The following is a 17922-nucleotide window of genomic DNA, read 5'->3' on the forward strand; positions in this document are numbered from 1 at the left end:
TACAAAGACAGCCTGGAGTGACTGGCTTAGACATTTAACTTTTAGATGACCAAAGATAGGTAAAACAAATTGCACCCTGACTTTAAGGGAGATTTGTGTTCAGTGTGATCAAGACAGGACTCTACATTTGGACATTTCTCCCATTTTAAATCATGCTAAGTGCTTCCCAAACCACAGTGATGAATAACCTTATTGTCATTCATCCCCATCAGTCTGGCTTGCATTTCACTCATCTTTAGCTACACAAAGCTTACACAGAGCTTTTCAGATAGGTGTGATGACTTAGGCAGCCCCCTGCTCCTTCTCCTAAACCCCATCCTCTGTTGGTCATTTCATAGAATCACAGAATGATAGAATAGTTTGAGTTGGAAGGGATCTTAAATATCATCTAATTCCAGCCCCCTCCTGCAATGAGCAGGGACATCTTCAACTAGATCAGGTTGCTCAGATGCCCATCCACCTGACCTTGCATATTTTCAGGGACGGAGCATCTATCACCTCTATGGGCAACCTGTGCCAGTGTGTTACCACCCTCATCGTAAAAAATTTCTTCCTTATATATAGTCTAAATCCACCCTCTTTCAGTTTACAACCATTGCCCCTTGTCCTATCATAACAGGACCTGCTAGAAAGTTTGTCCCCCTCTTATAAGCCCCCTTTAAGTACCGAAAGGCCACAATAAGGTCTCCCCAGAGCCTTCTCTTCTCCAGGCTGAACAACCCAACTCTCAGCCTGTCCTCATAGGAGAGGTGTTCCAGCCCTCTTTTTTTTGGCCCTCCTCCCGACCTACTCCAACAGGTTCATGTCTTTCCTCTGTCCATGTTTTTTCTTTCCATTTGTGTGATCACATAGAGAAGCAGACCAGGACACTGACCTGGCTGAAAAGTGACCAGAGGAAAAAAGTTGTGGCTCAAATGACCACCCAAACAACTACATTGGAAAAATGGAAGAAATATCAGAAGAAAAGCATCAAAGCTAGAGACTGTTTCCAGGCAGTCTCCACTATATGCCTTTCCTTTCTGTCATCCACTTTTTTGGACTCAACACTAAAATCCTTATGAAGGTTTAACTGTCTTGCCTGTACCCCTGTAGTTTTCTCCTCATCACTCACACCCACACCGCTCTTCCTCTCCTGTCTACCCAACAAACATGGTCCCTTGGGATGGTCTCCCTCACCCTACTCCCTCTTTAAGTAACCTACTTTATTTGGGGGGGCAGCAGAAAACACCTAAGAAAGAACCAAGGGGTTTTTGCCAGTCCTATAGCTCAGACAGATATTTGTTGGCAGGGTCCATCATTTCCCCAGAGACTCAAGAACCACAACTTTTTCCTCATTTATGGTGGCAGCGTAATGACTGTCCCTGCACTCTCTCTGGGCATTTTGGTCTGCTCTCCTATTTCCCTTCAGTGGCCGGATCAAGTCCTCAGTTCATAAACAAGTATGTCAGCAAAGCTGAGGAAGCAAGCAGTGTCTGGGAGGGGAGAGAGGAATGGGAAGTCCTTAAATGGACATACTGACTGAAGAAAATATACTGTCCAGCTCTGAAAATCCAGGGGTTTAAACGAAAAACTGCCCCACAGATTGAAGCTTGCATTGGTTAGGGAAATTATTTAATTTTGGGTAACCAGTTTCAAGGCTTAACATCAAATTGGCCCCTAAAATTGCCTGCTGAAATGGTATACAGAGCAAAACTTGGCACTTTCTTGACCTAGCAAGAAATTAGCCTTTTAGCTCAAATCAAGACTGCATTTTGAAAGCGGATTTCCTGTTTGTTCTCACTTGTTGGGCTTTGGTTCACTTGGTTCACATCACACCTTGGCATGCCTCAGCTGGATTCCTGTTTCGTGAGCCTAACCCAGAAAACGTGCTCCAAAAGTGCACATACAGTGCTCCCGCTGCTTATAGGCATTCAGTCCCTGGGCCTGTGCTGCAGCTAGTCCAGATTCACCCCCTCTGAAATGCACAGTGTGGATGTGGGACCCTCAGCATCAACTGGTTTACCCTGTCAGTCTGCTCCTATGGGTCCAAATGACTTTGTCAATTGAGATGAATCCTATAAATTACCTAATGTGATAAAAATAATTTCTCTCTATTTCGTATTTGCCCTCCTCCCAAGACCTTGAAACAAAGTCAGAAACTGTCTGTTACTTTTGCAAAATGAAACTGAAACCAGCCTTTGAAGCAGATGACCAAGACCAAGTAAAAGTTTTAGCTTTGCCGTCCTGGCATAGTCCCCGTCAAAAATCAGGACTTTTCCGCTGGCTGTTTGCAGTCTTAGATTACACTCTTACTCATTGGTTTCTAGCACCTGAGCCCATAAAATGTACATCCATTATACAACACTTTTACACCTGCATATAGCTGTTTATAGATATGAAATTCTACGCTTATAGCCTTGCTCCGTACTGTTTCCCGATTTCTTCTTTTCTTACCAGTCTCCTTTTACCTCCTGAAATTACAAGGCCTATATCAGAGAAACGAAGCCAGAAATTTTCATAATTTTTAAGTGTACTCATAAAAGCAGGGAATAATCTGTTCTCCATGTCCCTGGCAGATAGGACAAGAATTGATGAGCTTAAATTTCTGCAAAAGGGATTTAGGATAGTCATTAGGAAAAACTTTCTAGTTAAGCCTTGGAATAGATTGCCTAGGGAGGCTGTAAGATCTCTATCACTGGTGTTTTTTTCAAGAACAGGTTAGACAAGTGTCTGTCAGGAATGTCATAGGTATAGTTTATCTTGCCTTGAGGGGGCGTAGGGAGTCGATGACCTCTCAAAGTCCCTTCCAGCCTCTCTTTCCTGTGATCTTCCAAGGTATTCTGAATGCCTTATTTATCTCTATCGGTACCTCTCAGTATTTCTAACACAATGTTTATCCAGGACTGAGATTTGAAAATTCATAATCCTCTGAGACCACAGATCATTCAGAAGTACGTGTCTTGTTTATCCATTGATGCTTGACACTACTGCAAACACTGGTGATCAACTATGGACTCCGGCTGGAATGATGTCTATCATATTTTGCCCTATTCCCAATTCTCCCGATAAAGTGTCATCTGTATTTGTAAATCTGACATACCATTGAACCTGGATTTCAAGTGTTCGTCAAGACGAAAAAACTGCTGATAACACCATTAAGACCAACTAACTTATACCACCAGGTTTTGAAACCTTCTTTTTGGTCAACAGAAAATACTTTATCAGCCAGTGGTTCTCTAACACAGACTCATGTAAAATATCAAAACATATTTTCCTCTTAAAAGCCTAAGTGTATGGGGTGACATTTTCCATCCAAGAGAATCACACTAACGTAGCACTGCAGACAGAACAGTGATTGTTAACAACACAAACCCCTGAAACATGGGAAAAAATCCCAGAAGTGGTTGGGTTTGTACACTGACATTGTGTTGTGCTATGGTGGTCTTCTCTTACCCATTTCTAGGTGTTGATGTACCAGACTATTTCCTTCCTATTCCTCTCTCCTTCCCATTTCCTTCCTGGCTACCGTTCCTTACCAGACTGTTCAGTCTTACCTTCTGTAACGTTCATGCCCATGAACTTGACAGCAGTCTGGTTTGGGAGACAGGGAAAGCTGCCCACAGTCACTTGTTGAGAATGCAGCCCTCCACTGGAACTTACGTGGCGCTTAGGAGCTTCTGTCCCACACAGCCCTATCTGAGCAGTTAACCAAAAGCCACCATCCTTGTCTTGTGTCCAACTCTGATGACTGACTGAATTCAAAGGTTTCTCCCAAGTCAAAACTTCTGGTTATGCTGTGCTATGTGATAGGATAGGACTCAATGAGGAGAGCTGCTCTCCACATCTCTGAGAGATATCTCCTATCTTGTTTGAAAGCTGATATACCCTCCAACTCTGCTGAAGCTATTTTAGTTAAGCTACAACAACTCAATTGGCTAAATCCTTACTAGTGATATGTGGTTAGAGATCACCCAGAGCTGATACTGGGACTGTGGGTCTTGTCCTCAAGAAACTTTAAGATCTTTATTATTTTCTCAGAAATGTCAGTGGAAAACATAATAATAGCAAAGGACGGGCAGGGACTGAATTGTCAGCAATGACATCAATTCAAAAGTGCATCAAAACACAGTGGCCTGACAGAGATAAATGACAAAAAGCCAGCTCTCCCACAAAAATTCTCATTCTTGCTGTACAACGGGCAATTATTTCACTTAATCAAATTTTCAATTAAGCTGCCTCACAGTGTCAGGAAGCCACAAAGTCATTTAATAGACAGTAGTTAGAACGAGCTGGAGAGGAAATATTTAAACTGAACTGATCCTGACAGGATTTCCCAAACTCAGGAAATTCTCACATAGAGGACATTCTGAGAAAGAAATCAGTTGGCTTTAGAAGGACCCGATCTATAAATTTTTTTGTAGATTTGAAGTCTTGAGCTGAAATCAGCACGTTACTGGCTGCTTTTGCAATGCACACATTTTACACACTTACAAATAGGTAGAGCTTCAGTAATCGCTATCTAGAAATGGATTCCCTTTATTATGTTAGTATATAAATCTGAGGAACCTAGGGTTTTTCTCAGAGATGTTGCTCTGTGTCGGACAGAATGGAATAGAAGTGTCCATGCCATTACCCAGTAAAGGCTACTTGAATTAGACATATTTTTGAAGAGTAGACGTGAAAGCAAACGGACTGCCTCTCAAAACACTTGCTTTCCAATTCCTGCCCTGCAGTAGCTATTCAGACCATGAACAATTATTCAGAGAGCAATTCAGGTTTCTAAACATAAAACCATTTTAGGTGGCCCGTTTGGTACACTGCCCAGCCTCCAGCTCCGCCTTGGCAGACTGTGTGCCTCCTCTAGGTCCTGCCTGCATCTGCCAGCCCCATGAGGATGTTTTGGATACCTTCAGATGTTTTCAATGGCAGTAGGTGCTTACATTTAGGCTCTTGAACTGCACCCTCGATTTGTATGTGCTCCAGTTTCCTGTTTGTAAAATGATAAAATAAGCCTTGCTTTCTCCCAGTGTCAGCCTGTGCCAGCGTTTGTGGAGCTGACACCAACGTTCGGGGGTCCAAGAATGCCAAAGACATTTCCAGTGCAAAAACTTCGTGAATTCGGTTGAAGTCTGTGCACAGAACTTGTCACGAGATCCTTACAGGAAGCAACTGTCTGCCTGTTTGCTTTTTGTGGACAGCTAATTCCCTTCCCTGAAGCAGCTTTCATAGCTTGATTGTGGGGTACAAGGTCTGGCCCTGCACCCTGCCAATCCCTGCTGACATCTCGTCTAGAGAAGCTGCAAACTCTCCAGAGTTTAGTAGGCTTTCCCCTACTACATGTACACACAGGAGTGCTTGCAGCAGGCCATAGCCTTGGCTAGAGCTTCTCCTCATTCATAGAATCATAGAATTGTCTAGGTTGGAAGGGACCTTTAAGATCATCTATTCCAACCATCAACCTAACTCTGATAAAAAACCATCACTAAACCATGTCACCAAGCACTATGTCAACCCGTCTTTTAAATACCTCCAGGGATGGTGCCTCAACCACTTCCCGGGGCAGCCCATTCCAATGCTTAATAACCCTTTCAGTGTAAAAATTTTTCCTAATACCATACCAGCTTCCACTCATTAATTACACATTTAAGATAGCTGTGTAGAATAGCACTATTTGCCAATAATATAAAGCTATTCTCTGCTTGAGATCCAAACAAATAGAAAAATCTTATGTCTATTTTCTTGTTCTGTAAAGAATTGCAATAAGGTATCTTTCATTTTAAAAAGTCAATCTTCTCCTTATTTAAAGGCATTAAGTAGTCCTTCATTCTGGTGGCTGCTTTTCAGTTGCTTCAGGCTCTCTGATCACCAGAGATCGAAAATATCACCGACTGTCCTTCTTTGGAGCTGGGATTTGTGACAGCCCATGGTAAATACCCTGGAACAGAAAAATAGTCTACAGATAATTTAACTGCACCAAATTATTTCGGAAAGTGTTTATTTAAGAGGACTATGCACTTCAGCGATACACTTATTGATTTGATATAAAGAGAAAGTATTAATTTTCTGGTTGTATTATTTTATCATGTTAGCTTTCTATTGAATTTTACTTTTTGTTGCATGGGGAATTTGTTCTTAAAACAAATGTATTAGGTACTCAATTTGAATTCGTTTTATTGGATTTCTGATTGTGTTTTTCCCTCCAGCTGAATTCCATTTGATACATCTATCCTTTGGATTTAAATATTTCCCTGTGTAGGAACTGACCGCTAGGAATGCCTATAGCATCAGGATACCATTTTTAAACATTTCCCTGAGTAATTAGTTTAATCCCTGTAGGACTCCGGCAAGAAAGTGTATATGCCTCCAGACCTGATTTGTAACCATTTTGGGTATTTACCATTTCGGGTATTTACCATTTCTTGGCCAAGCTGGGATTGAGGGGGGCCAAAAGCCAACCTAACTATCGTGAAATGGAGGAGCCGCCCCCCAGCCCCACCACACTGTCCTGCTCAGTGGTCTCAGACTAGTGACCTACCATCAATAGGAGTTCAGAAAAAGTTTCAAGCCCTCTGCCTCACACTTACCAGTAAAATGAGTAAAACAGCCAACAAAGCAGCCAACCCTGGGTGGTGGCAGTGGAGGCTGCTGAGAGGAGTTCCAGTTCATTGAATCACAGAATCATAGACTGGTTCAGGTTGGAAGGGACCTTAAAGATCATCAAGTTCCAACCCCCCTGCCATGGGCAGGGACACCTCCCACTAGACCAGGTTGCTCAAAGCCCCATCCAACCTGGTCTTGAACACTTCCAGGGATGGGGCATCCACAACTTCTCTGGGCAACCTGTTCCAGTGCTTCACCACCCTCACACTAAAGAATTTCTTCCTGATTTTAATCTAAATGTCCCCTCTTGCAGTTAAAGCCGTTACCCCTCATCCTATCGCTACATTCCCCAATAAAGAGCCCCTCTCCATCTCTCCTGTAGGCCCCCTTTAGGTACTGGAAGGTCATTATAAGTTCCATCCAGCGCTGCTGGGATCTTGGGAAAAAACTTGAAAATCACAGGCTTCTGGATGACTTTGAACTAAGAAGCAGCAAAGCTATGAATAACTGTGGAAAAAGTAAGACAGATTAGACATACCGGTGGAAAGACACATATTGTACAAAGTTACTGCTTGGTCATAGTGCCACAGCCATTTTCCTACTGAAATTGAGATCTCAAGCACTGAAATATCAAGGAATTTCTAAATGGTTTTGTTTCTTTTAGTACTTGGTCCTTGGAGAGATCCTCGAGCTCAAAGTGTGAGAAATTTGAGGTACTGCAGCAAATGGCACCAGCCACTCATCTCCTGACAGTAGGCACCAGGTAATTTAGGCCTTATCTGAACTTACTGAAGTCAAGAATATGACTCAGCTATACCTACATGTGTTTCAATCACTTCTCTAATTACAAAGTAGATAATCTCTGACTGTTAGTATTCTCAGGGGAAAAGTTAATTTACCTGCCAATCAGTTTGTAGATTAACTTTCCAGCTTTGTCATGAATTTATCCTGAAGAATACCTCTACTACTCCATGACCTAAAAATGTTTAATGTTCACAACATCATTGTCAAGTGAACCTCTCCACTCTGCAGTGAACGTATTGCATAAGGCTCATACAGTAGCTTTAATAATACATTCCATATATGTATTCTCTGGTTCCCACCACCGTAGTGCTGGTACACGTACTGTATGTACAGAGCAGCCCAGGTTGCATCTTTTCCTCCTGCACATGTAGTCATAATAACTGAGCTGTGAATAGGCTCCAGTTGAGATCATTAGGGGTGAGATAATCTCCAGGACTTTCTCACTTGCAGGCCTGGATGAAGGAAGGAGTCCTGAACCATGGGTTATGTATGGTCATGATGAACATGGTTTGAGTATTCATCCTGTTTTTTACTGAAGACAGAGACTTCTGCAGTTCTGCAACACACTACCTGATCTTGTAAATACGTATGTAGATGTTTCCAAGCAAAATCTCCTTATTAATAAGTCTCAACTAGGAACTAAACATAACTAGGAATTACTCTGAGAGGTCTCCAGACACTGGACATCTAAAAGTATTTATTTAGCTAACTGCTAAGAATTTTTAAAAGATCATTAGTGTCACCACTGCTTTCAGCTGAGCTGTGCTGAGTGCATGATGGGGCAGGCTGGATAAGCAGCTGAAATATGAAATAAATACATACGGATGAATTCGTGCTCACAAACAGAAGCAAAATTTCTCATTCAACTTCAGCACTGGCTCTTGTGAGCAAACAGTCCTGAATGTGGAGGTAGTTCAAAATCAGAACCTCTTAGTGCTTTAGTGTCCTTCCCATTTTATTCAATGGGAATAAGAACTTCCTTAAGGGGACTAGGGATATTCTGAGGGATGATTGGTCAAAGTTTATGGGGAGCTAGAACACATACAGTGTTTACAGAACTGATTACATTTACAGCATAGTATGTGTATGGAGTTTGAAGTGTGCTTGTGCAGCTGCTTAGGAGGATAGCAAGGGAAGAACCTGCACAGACGTGACCTGATATAGGAGATGATGTTTAGAGACGATGGAGAAACCTACAATGAAATACAGGTACTCTGGTCCTGAGAAATACATGCTCACTGGAACTGTCTGAAAATGACAAATCTGGTTCCCTAAAGTTAGACATTTAAATCTAGTCATGTGCATTTAGATTCCACTGCCAAAACAGACTATTAGATCATAAAATTTGATCTGCCGTATATTAAAGCTATTACTTCACCACCCAATTAATTCTGTTTGGAGCCCAATAACTTCTGTTTGATGAAAGGATAATTTGTGTTTGACTAATGCATAACTTCTAGCAGAATATCTGGTCTTGATCTGAGAATAGTTGGAGACAGAAAATCTATTACATGGTTGTTAGTTTGAATGGTTAATCCCACTCACTGGTAGAAAAAAAAAGGGTATCTGACTTCTGTCCTGGACTGACTTAGCTTCAGTTTGCAACCACAGTTTTATTCTCTACTAAATTCAAGATCAATCCAGTGCTCAGTGTTTTCTCCCAGGAAAGGGATTTATGTACTCTAATCAAATCCCTTCTCAATTTTCTTCCTGATAAAATAAATAAAAAAGGGTTTTTTTCACCAGTTCTTAAATCACTTACTGCAATTTTTTCATCATTTTCTCAATTTTTTCAATGATTTTTGAAAAAATACCAAAACAGGACCCCATATCCTAGCTGTTGTCTTGGCAGAACAACATATGCAAGTGCTATCCCCCCTCTACTCCTATTCATTACTTCTATGTTTGTACAGCCAGGATGCGTCCCTTGTGGCAGAGCATTGCATTGGGAGGGGTTGTTGAATTCCTAGTCTGCTAAAACCACGCTTTGTAGGATACTATTGGCTATTAATTTTTCTGTTTGGATTATATTTAGCAAATCAAAAGAAGCAGATCCTTTTCCTGAGGTGTTTGCTTTCTTGTTCTGGGCCTGACCATTGTGCTTCCTTGGTCTTCCAACAGCCTACAGCATGCCATGAGACTTCCTAGACCTGCTCTGTCCTATATTGCCACTCAACAATCCAAACAGCAGTTTGGATTTTCCTCATTAATGCCATTCCTAGGTACCGTAGAGATCTCCATGGCTAAAGCTTTTCTACTTTACCTGGGAGGACTTCCTGCTTCCCAGGCTTGGGAGTTTCTCCTGGATGCACCCTGACTGGGCATCATGTGAGCATACACACAGACCAGTACCCTTCTACTGCCATCCCTCTGGTTTCTACCCCAAGAGATGGGCTGTCCAGGCTGGAGCCACTCTATGCTGAGTCTGTGCAAGCCCATGATCCTAAAGAGCACATCAGAATGCAATGATAGCTGTCGTCTGTCCAGGTTGCCCCAACATGTGTAAGTTAGAAAGTAGTAAGTCTTCAAAAGAAGATGTCCACTGCATAATAAACCCTTTTTTAAAAAAACAATAAAACCAATATCTAGTCTTGGAAGTCACAGTGAGGAGAGAGAGGAGGCAAGAGTAAAACAGAGGACCGACTGTGGCATTGAATTATGTGAGACTTACAAGTCGGCAAAGACAAAATGCCTGAAGTAGAAGGTGGCAGCTGAAATCTATACTAGGAGTAATGAACTATTGATAAGCCACAGATAAGAATTATACAAGGAATGGAGATCGCTGTTGGCCAAGGGGAGGTGTGAGAGATGCTAAAGGGAAGAATTATATTTTTTCTGAGGAGGGAGAACATAAACAATCAAACACACGAAGATTGCTGGCAGTAGAGGCTGGGAACAGGGACAACAGTCTGGCCATATGGACTGTTCCCACTGTTCTCAGCTTACACCAGTGAATCCTTAGGGAGAGAGTGCTTATATCTCCTGCAATTTCAGAAAACTCTGCATCCACCACTAAGCCCTATGGCTCAGGTAGTAGCTTTGCTCTAATAGATCCACAAAACAAAAAGTAGCAGCCATCTTAAAGGCATTTTTCATTGGGAAGTTAAATTGGCAGCTGATGCCAGTCAGAGCTGTACTGCTCATACACTCCTAAACTCAGTGTTAAGGAGAACTTAAGGCAATTAGGAGGGATTCACCAAGGAAATATCATATTTGACAACTAGATTTATTTTTCTTAACTGATCACTGGTGTTGTAGAAAAAAGGGGTACTGTATTGTCTGTGTAGCTTATGTAGCCAGTGAAACAGGTCTCTATTTGACTCTCACACTGGTCAGCGTAGGCAAGCAATTTAGGTACACCACTGAGACAGAAAGATGGTGAAAGCCAGAAATCACTGTCGAAGACAGTAGGTCCCTGGAAGAATCATAGAATCATAGAATGATAGAATGGTTAGAGTTGGAAGGGACCTTAAAGATCATCGAGTTCCAACACCCCTGTCATGGGCAGGGACACCTCCTGCTAGACCTCTCGTTCAGCAAAATAGTAACATTTTAGAAGCTCACAAAAGCTTGAGATACTGGTCAAATGCCAGGAATCACATGTTAAGCAGATTAAAGAATGGACTGGCTCACCAGCTGCAAGGTGAGTGAATGCAGAAGGTTTCATTTTGGGTCGATGAGCTCCAAAGTGGACTAAAGCTTGCTCATGAGGAAGCACCAATACACCGGCTTGCCTTCCTAGTGCCAGCAGGGTACCACCAGCAGCTGATGCTCAGCCTCAGCAGAGGGAAAGCAAGGGATCCTTGCCTGCATCAGTAACAGAACTTTTTTTGCTTTGTTTTGTTTTCTAAAAACCCACGTTGTAATAGTATCCCCAAACTACCAAATGATTATTGAAAGTTTAAGATATATACAATTTGTCTCCTTGGAGTACTTCACAATATTAGCTTTAGGTTTCAGAGTGTTGAGTGTTAAATTACTCATCACAAACAAAAGAACTACTGCAGGATAGGTGTTGATAATAATGCCTGATAGCTGTGCATAATGTTTTGATTGGCAGAAGGTAGTCTGACTACTACAGGAAGCAATAGGCCAGAGGATCTTGTTGAGGCATAAATAGTCAAAAAGCAAAAATTGTACATGAGAGAAAAATTTGCAAAGAGAAATGTGGAGCTCTGGTTACTAATTCCCTACCAAATAAGAGAGAGCTTTTTCCTTCCCGGTCAATTTGTCTCCTATGCAATGTGAAGAGAAATATGAGACTCTGAAGGCAGAGATGGATATTTGTATGCAAAACAGTGGTGCTTTAAGAAGTTTTTGCCCTACGGTCATCAGAAGGTAAATGGGAATTTATACTGGTGACCAACTTCTCATTAAGGAAAAATGTGAAATAAACTACGGATACAGGACAGAGTGGAAGAGATAGAAATTATTATAACACTCAAGGAAAGGTACTCAATGCCAAACTGAAAAAAAAAAAAAAAAAGCCAAACCATTATGTCCTTAGTCTGATCATGAAAGCACTGACATGGCATGAGTAGTGGGACAATGAACCAAGACAACCAGCATTTCATGGAAAGTATTCTCTAGCAGACAAGGAATTCCCATTAGAGGAAAGGTCAAAAAGGCCCTTCTCCTGTCTTCATTCAGCTCCTGGTCTGAAGTTCCCTCTCCCTTAAAATCCGGACCAAAAGGAGAGCTGGATATTCTGTTCTCGTTGGGGATCAGTGGTTATAGAAGAAAACATATGAGGCACTTTGCTATGTAGGGAGCCAAGAGAATTAAAGAAATATGCATAACATGGCTGTTTCCTACTGTCAACAAGGGGAGAAATTCTGTGAGAGAGGCTGATGCCAAACATTTTTCAACGCTTGATATGTCAGCAAGGTTCTGGCAGGTGTCCTTAGGAAAACAGAGCACTCGTCTGAACATGTTCAATACCCCCTTGGGAAACACTGTTTTCTCAGACTGTGTGAAGCACAAGGTGTATTTTCACTAGAAAATACAACTTTTTTTTCATAGTAGGTAGACCCCTGAGATTTACCCATTGGAGGTCCTGATGTGAAACAAACAAACAAACAAACAAAAACAAAAACAAAAACAAAAAAAACCCGCAACAATGAGATAACACAGCTTTAATGGTCTGAGAAGCTTTAGAGAAAATCAGTGCTTCTGTGCTAAACATAAGTGAAACACAGACTCTGTGGAAGGGAAATTACCACTGCGGCTGGTCAGAGTACAGCACAGTGTGGTTGTCACATATCCTCTGGCAGGAGAGAGGGGGACATAAGCACTGGACTGTGAAGGGAACACCTACGTGGTGTGGGTGTGTGACCGGCACCTAGGAGCAATAGTGTGCAAAGACAGGCAAGGTATATAGAATACAAATCATTGTAAAGAGAAATTGAAAGAGTTAAATGAATCCATGTTCTGGAATAAAGACTTCTGAGGGTGAGCTCAAACTAAGTGGTCTCCAGACACTTTCAAGAAGGTCTGGGCATAGGTCCCCTGGACCATCATAGCCAAGATTGGGGTTTACACATCCCGCTTGTTAACAAGTGGAGTCTTAATATACTCAAGAAGAGCAGGAGGAGCATCAGACTTCACGTGTGGGTGTTAAAAAGTTTCAGGGTTTTATTTATGGGAGGCCAAGGTTAGCCAAAATTACCATAAACCACGTTTTGCCACTGCCAAAAGGGACCTGTCAACTTTCCCACCTCCGCCCATAAGAACAGAGAGATTATTTTTCCAGCTACAAGTGTATCATTTGCAAATTAAATATAAATGAAGAGATATTTGATGGTTCAGCCACAATCTTGAAGGTATCTGACAAAAAGGAAGGAGAGGAAATTCCACGTTAGATTATGTGCTTGACAACTTGAATTTTTACACAGAAAACCCCAGAATGTTTTGGGTTTAGTTGACAGCTTATTAATTAATTTTAATTAATTACATGAATTAACTAAGACCAGCAACACAGTCCCAGCCCTTATTATCAGTATAAGAAAGACCTCTAAGAACTGTCAAAACTTAGTGGTCATGAATAAAAGGAATTTGCAGGGAAGTTCAGGTTTAGACATGCAACTGCTAGCCCCACCTATCCCAAACCTAACAGACATCTAATAATAGTACATCTCATTAAAGAAATAAAATCATGGAATCACACTCTGATCTGCATTTCGGACTCTTAGGCACCAAGATAGCACCAAGAAAAACCAAGGCTGCCTTCTGGGAACACCTGAAGTTAGTAGAAAATTTAAAACAAAATTGTGGGCATGGTTAGAAAGCAACAGGGTACGCATCTGAAGCAGGGTACGCATCTGATGGTGGTTATTGAAGGAGAAAAATGAAACAAAAAGAGTCAGTCAAGTTCACAGTCCTGAGAGCTCTTAGTGCTCTTTGTGAGAATGACAGTGCAATTATTTATTCTCAAACTCATTGTGTTGAGCCCTGAAGTCAAAACAGGTACCTCAGTGTTGATGGAAGGCAGGGACATTGCAGGGTGCTGAATTGCCCATTTTTCCCAGAGAAGTCCAAAACTGGAAACAGCCTCATCATCTTGAGATTTCTGATTCCTAAAAGTAAAAAGTTTGGGATAAACTAACTTTCCATTGGCCAGTAACTCAAGGAAGACTGTTTGCAAGGATGTCATGGAGACTCACATTACGAGCTGATTAAGAGATTTGTCATACGTATGTTGGATTCTGATGTCTATTGCTAATTTCTGATGGTTTTATGCTTAATTGGGAAAGGAAAATGAGGGTATTGTATCTCCAGGAAGGTACAGTAGGAGCTGGCTGAAGCTGGTTGTTACGTTCTTCAGCGATTCACCTTGTGTGAGGTTGACCAAACTAAAACTCAGATATTGAGTGGAGCAGATCTGTCAGATTCTTCGGCTGAGCCATTGCTCAGAAGAGGTACATGCTTCTCCAATAGCAAACTGAAGCAAGAAATGTTTTTCTCTTCTTTAACATTGTCTGGATCAGCTGCCCAAGCTTAGCATCTTTGCCCCTTTGGAGAACTTGCTGCAGAGAACACAAATGGTTTTTCAGCAGAGACAGCACCTTCTCTCCGTTACATTTCTTTTACGGAGAGACTCAGCTCTCCCAAGTCTTCCTATTGCAGCTCTCTCAACAGAAAACTTCTCATGGACTCCTTAGGGATCTTCCTTTCATTTTCTTTAACACTTACATCCATTTAGATGGAATTAATTCTGGTTGTATTCTTTCTTCTCTCATTCTACTTTGAGATTAGTTTTGAATGCTCACAGGTTACTAATTATCACAAGCTAGAGCTTTGCCACAGTTACATCTCTGGCTGCTTTACTTTAGTATTTCATTAATTTTTTAAAACCATTCTTCAAAATTTTTAATGGCCCTTTTTGTCTCTTGAATAATACCAGTTTGGGCCTTACCCTTGCCTTCCTTCTCCTTTTGCATCTGAGCTAAGGTGACTTTCTTCGCAGTCCCTCATTCAGCAACTGTCAACCTGCACCCTAAGCGAAGACCCAAAAGTTAGGGCCAATCATCTAGTTTGCACATGACGTCCTTGACAGTAATAACAGCGCTGCTGCGCTGGATGTTTTGTTGTGATATTGAAAGTGCTGGCTCCAAAGCAGGTCCGGGTACAGCAGATCTGCGACCCAGCTCTCCTGTGTTACAGGCAAGTGCTCCAACCCCTGGGCTGTGAAGCAAAGCAAAAGTGGCACCACACACACCCTCCTACAAGGATCAGCCCTGCCCTGTTGGGCACCTGCTTTCAGGTGGTGTGAGTCCCAGCAGCTCTCCCCTCTGCCTCCACCGGCTCCAGAAGGAACCCATGGCTGGTTACAGTCTGGAGCCTCCCTTTGACCACAGCTTTTTTTTTTTTTTTTTTTTCCCTAAGAGAAAAACCTATTCTATAGTTAGAAAATGTTTTTCAGGAAAAAATAATAGAAAATATAGTTTTAGTTAACATCTAAATATTTTTCATAATGTCAGTTGTGATTAACATTGCTGTGGAAAGATTCACGCCCCTGAAGACTTCACTGCCCTCAATTTCAGAAATTTGTACTGGGGACAAATCTGGTATACTGCACACTGCTACTGCTTTCACAAATAATCTAATAATGATATATACTATCCATGTATTCTCTGCTTGAAAACAGAGAATGAAATCTGAAACACAATGATAGAATGATGAAATTAAATATTGCTGAAATTCAGTCTTTTTCAAAACTGATGTTTGTGCGGCATATCAGAAACATTTGATATCACCCTGAACTGAAACAATAACAAATTCTCAGATGTCAGCATTTCTTACAAAAATGATATTCCATATCTCAGCAGGTCTTGTCTAACAGGATTTTCTCAGCACTGTTCCCAAGGCTTTTCCTCCTTAAAAGATACCATTAATATCTCCATGAAGACATTCACTTATTTTTCTCTCTTCATTACATTTCTTTTAACATGTTGGTGTACACCTGTTGACTTAATAATTAGCATTATTGCGTTGCATATAATGAAATAACCAATGGTGTCTTACCGGAGAATCTGATTCAACCTCTATCCTTTTTGTTTTGTATTAAAGCATCATTAAAAAGTTACAAAGTCATCTAGTCCAAAGCATGGCTTTAAAGCTAGATGAAGTTGCTCAGGGCATTGCCCAGCATCTCCAGATCACCTAGGTCTGTATGATGTGAAAACTTGTAAGAGGCTTGGAGTCAAGACCTGCATCTTCTATTTACAGCACCAGTCCATCCATAGTGCTGTAAATCATTTTGATGTGTAAAGTATACAAGAATGAATAGCCTTTCTGTAAGAAAAGAGTGCTTGCTTTATCTACTTGCACGTGGTTGATATACAAAAATGGCTGACATCAATCTACAAAAAGTACAAAAATGTACAAATGCACAGCCCCTGGGCTGGTTAATACACACACAAAGAAAAAGGGAAGGAACACGAAACAACTGTCCTCACCAAACCAGCTTGTTTTTTTCTTGTTCACTCTGTTTATCCCCTAACTTTGAATCCTTAGGACAACCTTTTCCTGCGCCTGCCTTTCAGACCACAAGGATTTTAGATCAGGGGTCACCTGTAGCTTTCTGCATTCTGCAGGGCTGATTAAAAAAAAAAAAAAAAAACACAACAACAATATCAAATATAACTAAAGAATGAGCATCACTATCTCAATAGACACTGTAATTAGTAGCAATACGCCATTTGTGAGTCAAAAGTTTTTACATTAAGTGAAATGAGAAGAATGAAATTATTATCTCTGTTATTACATCTTCCTTCCATTTCCAGATGTATTCTCTAACGAAATCCTAAACAAGGTGCAGGCATGCACTAGTCTGTCACGCTACTGCTATGTTGCCAAACAGGTAGCATGAATTTCCCTCAGCAAGCTATAAAAAGTGCAGAAGTCAATGAAGCAGGATTTATGGTTAGAGAAAGAGATTACAGAATGAGACTTAAGCACATGCTTAACTGCTTTGCTGAGCTAAGGCCTATATGGGGGCACTGATAACTTTAACATTTGCAAAATCCTTCATGATAGCAAACCACCATTAACCCTAAAATGGTTATATCAAATGACATCATGATGCCAGCAGCTTATTAACAGAGCTTTTATTTTTAATGGAAGTGGAACTGCTTTCATACTGTATCCTATTTCATATCTCGTAAAGGTGTTGGTTTCTATCACTTTGTTGCATAGATAATTTAGACTGATACCAATTTTTTTCATGACAACTTAGTTCTGCAAGATAGTACTGCACTTTTATTCCTAAGGAATATGTAATGAATTTCAAATAATGTGGAAAAAATATGTATAAGAGTTGAAATTACTGGTTTTTTGGGGACAGTAGATGAAATATTAAAAATAATATATTTCATTGGTAATTATTCTCTGGAGAAGGCACATGTCATTTTTTTTTTGGATCTGATTTTAGAACAGACTATAGATGCAGTATAGAAGCAGTTTTTCATACCACAGCTGGGTACAGTTACCATAATAAAGCAAGTTAAAGTGGGGAAAGTGGTATAATTACATGCATGGCTTTGCAGCTCTAGGTTACTGATTCATATCCAGGTCAGATAACTAATAGCAGGAACTCATTCTCAGGAATTAGAACTGATTTTGATCCTGTTCAAGACACTTAAATAATAAAAAAGGTGACAGTGTAGTGTTTATTCCATTCTTTACCATTGTAAATTATTGTATATGTTGTAGCGTCAGAATAAATCAGTCCTTTCATAAATTCGATCTGAAATAACGTGTGATGAGAAAGTCTCCAATAGTCTTTATATTTTACTCTTTAGTATGATTATTTTAAATATATATGGCCAGACTGTTTCTTGCATCAAGATTCTCTCACACGCAAACTCCCTAATCCTCCCAAATCCTTGAGATGTTCCTCAAGCTGGTCTAGTCCTTATGGTGCTACCTATGGATCTGCAAGACTTCAGATCCCAGCAGTGGCTGGCAGGTGGACTCCAGCCTGCCATGGCCATAGTCTTTTCCTTCCCAAAGCTCACAGATTTAGGCTGGAAGCCCTTC

This window comes from Numenius arquata, chromosome 1 (assembly GCF_964106895.1).
Source record: "Numenius arquata chromosome 1, bNumArq3.hap1.1, whole genome shotgun sequence".
NCBI classification, from domain to species: domain Eukaryota; kingdom Metazoa; phylum Chordata; class Aves; order Charadriiformes; family Scolopacidae; genus Numenius; species Numenius arquata.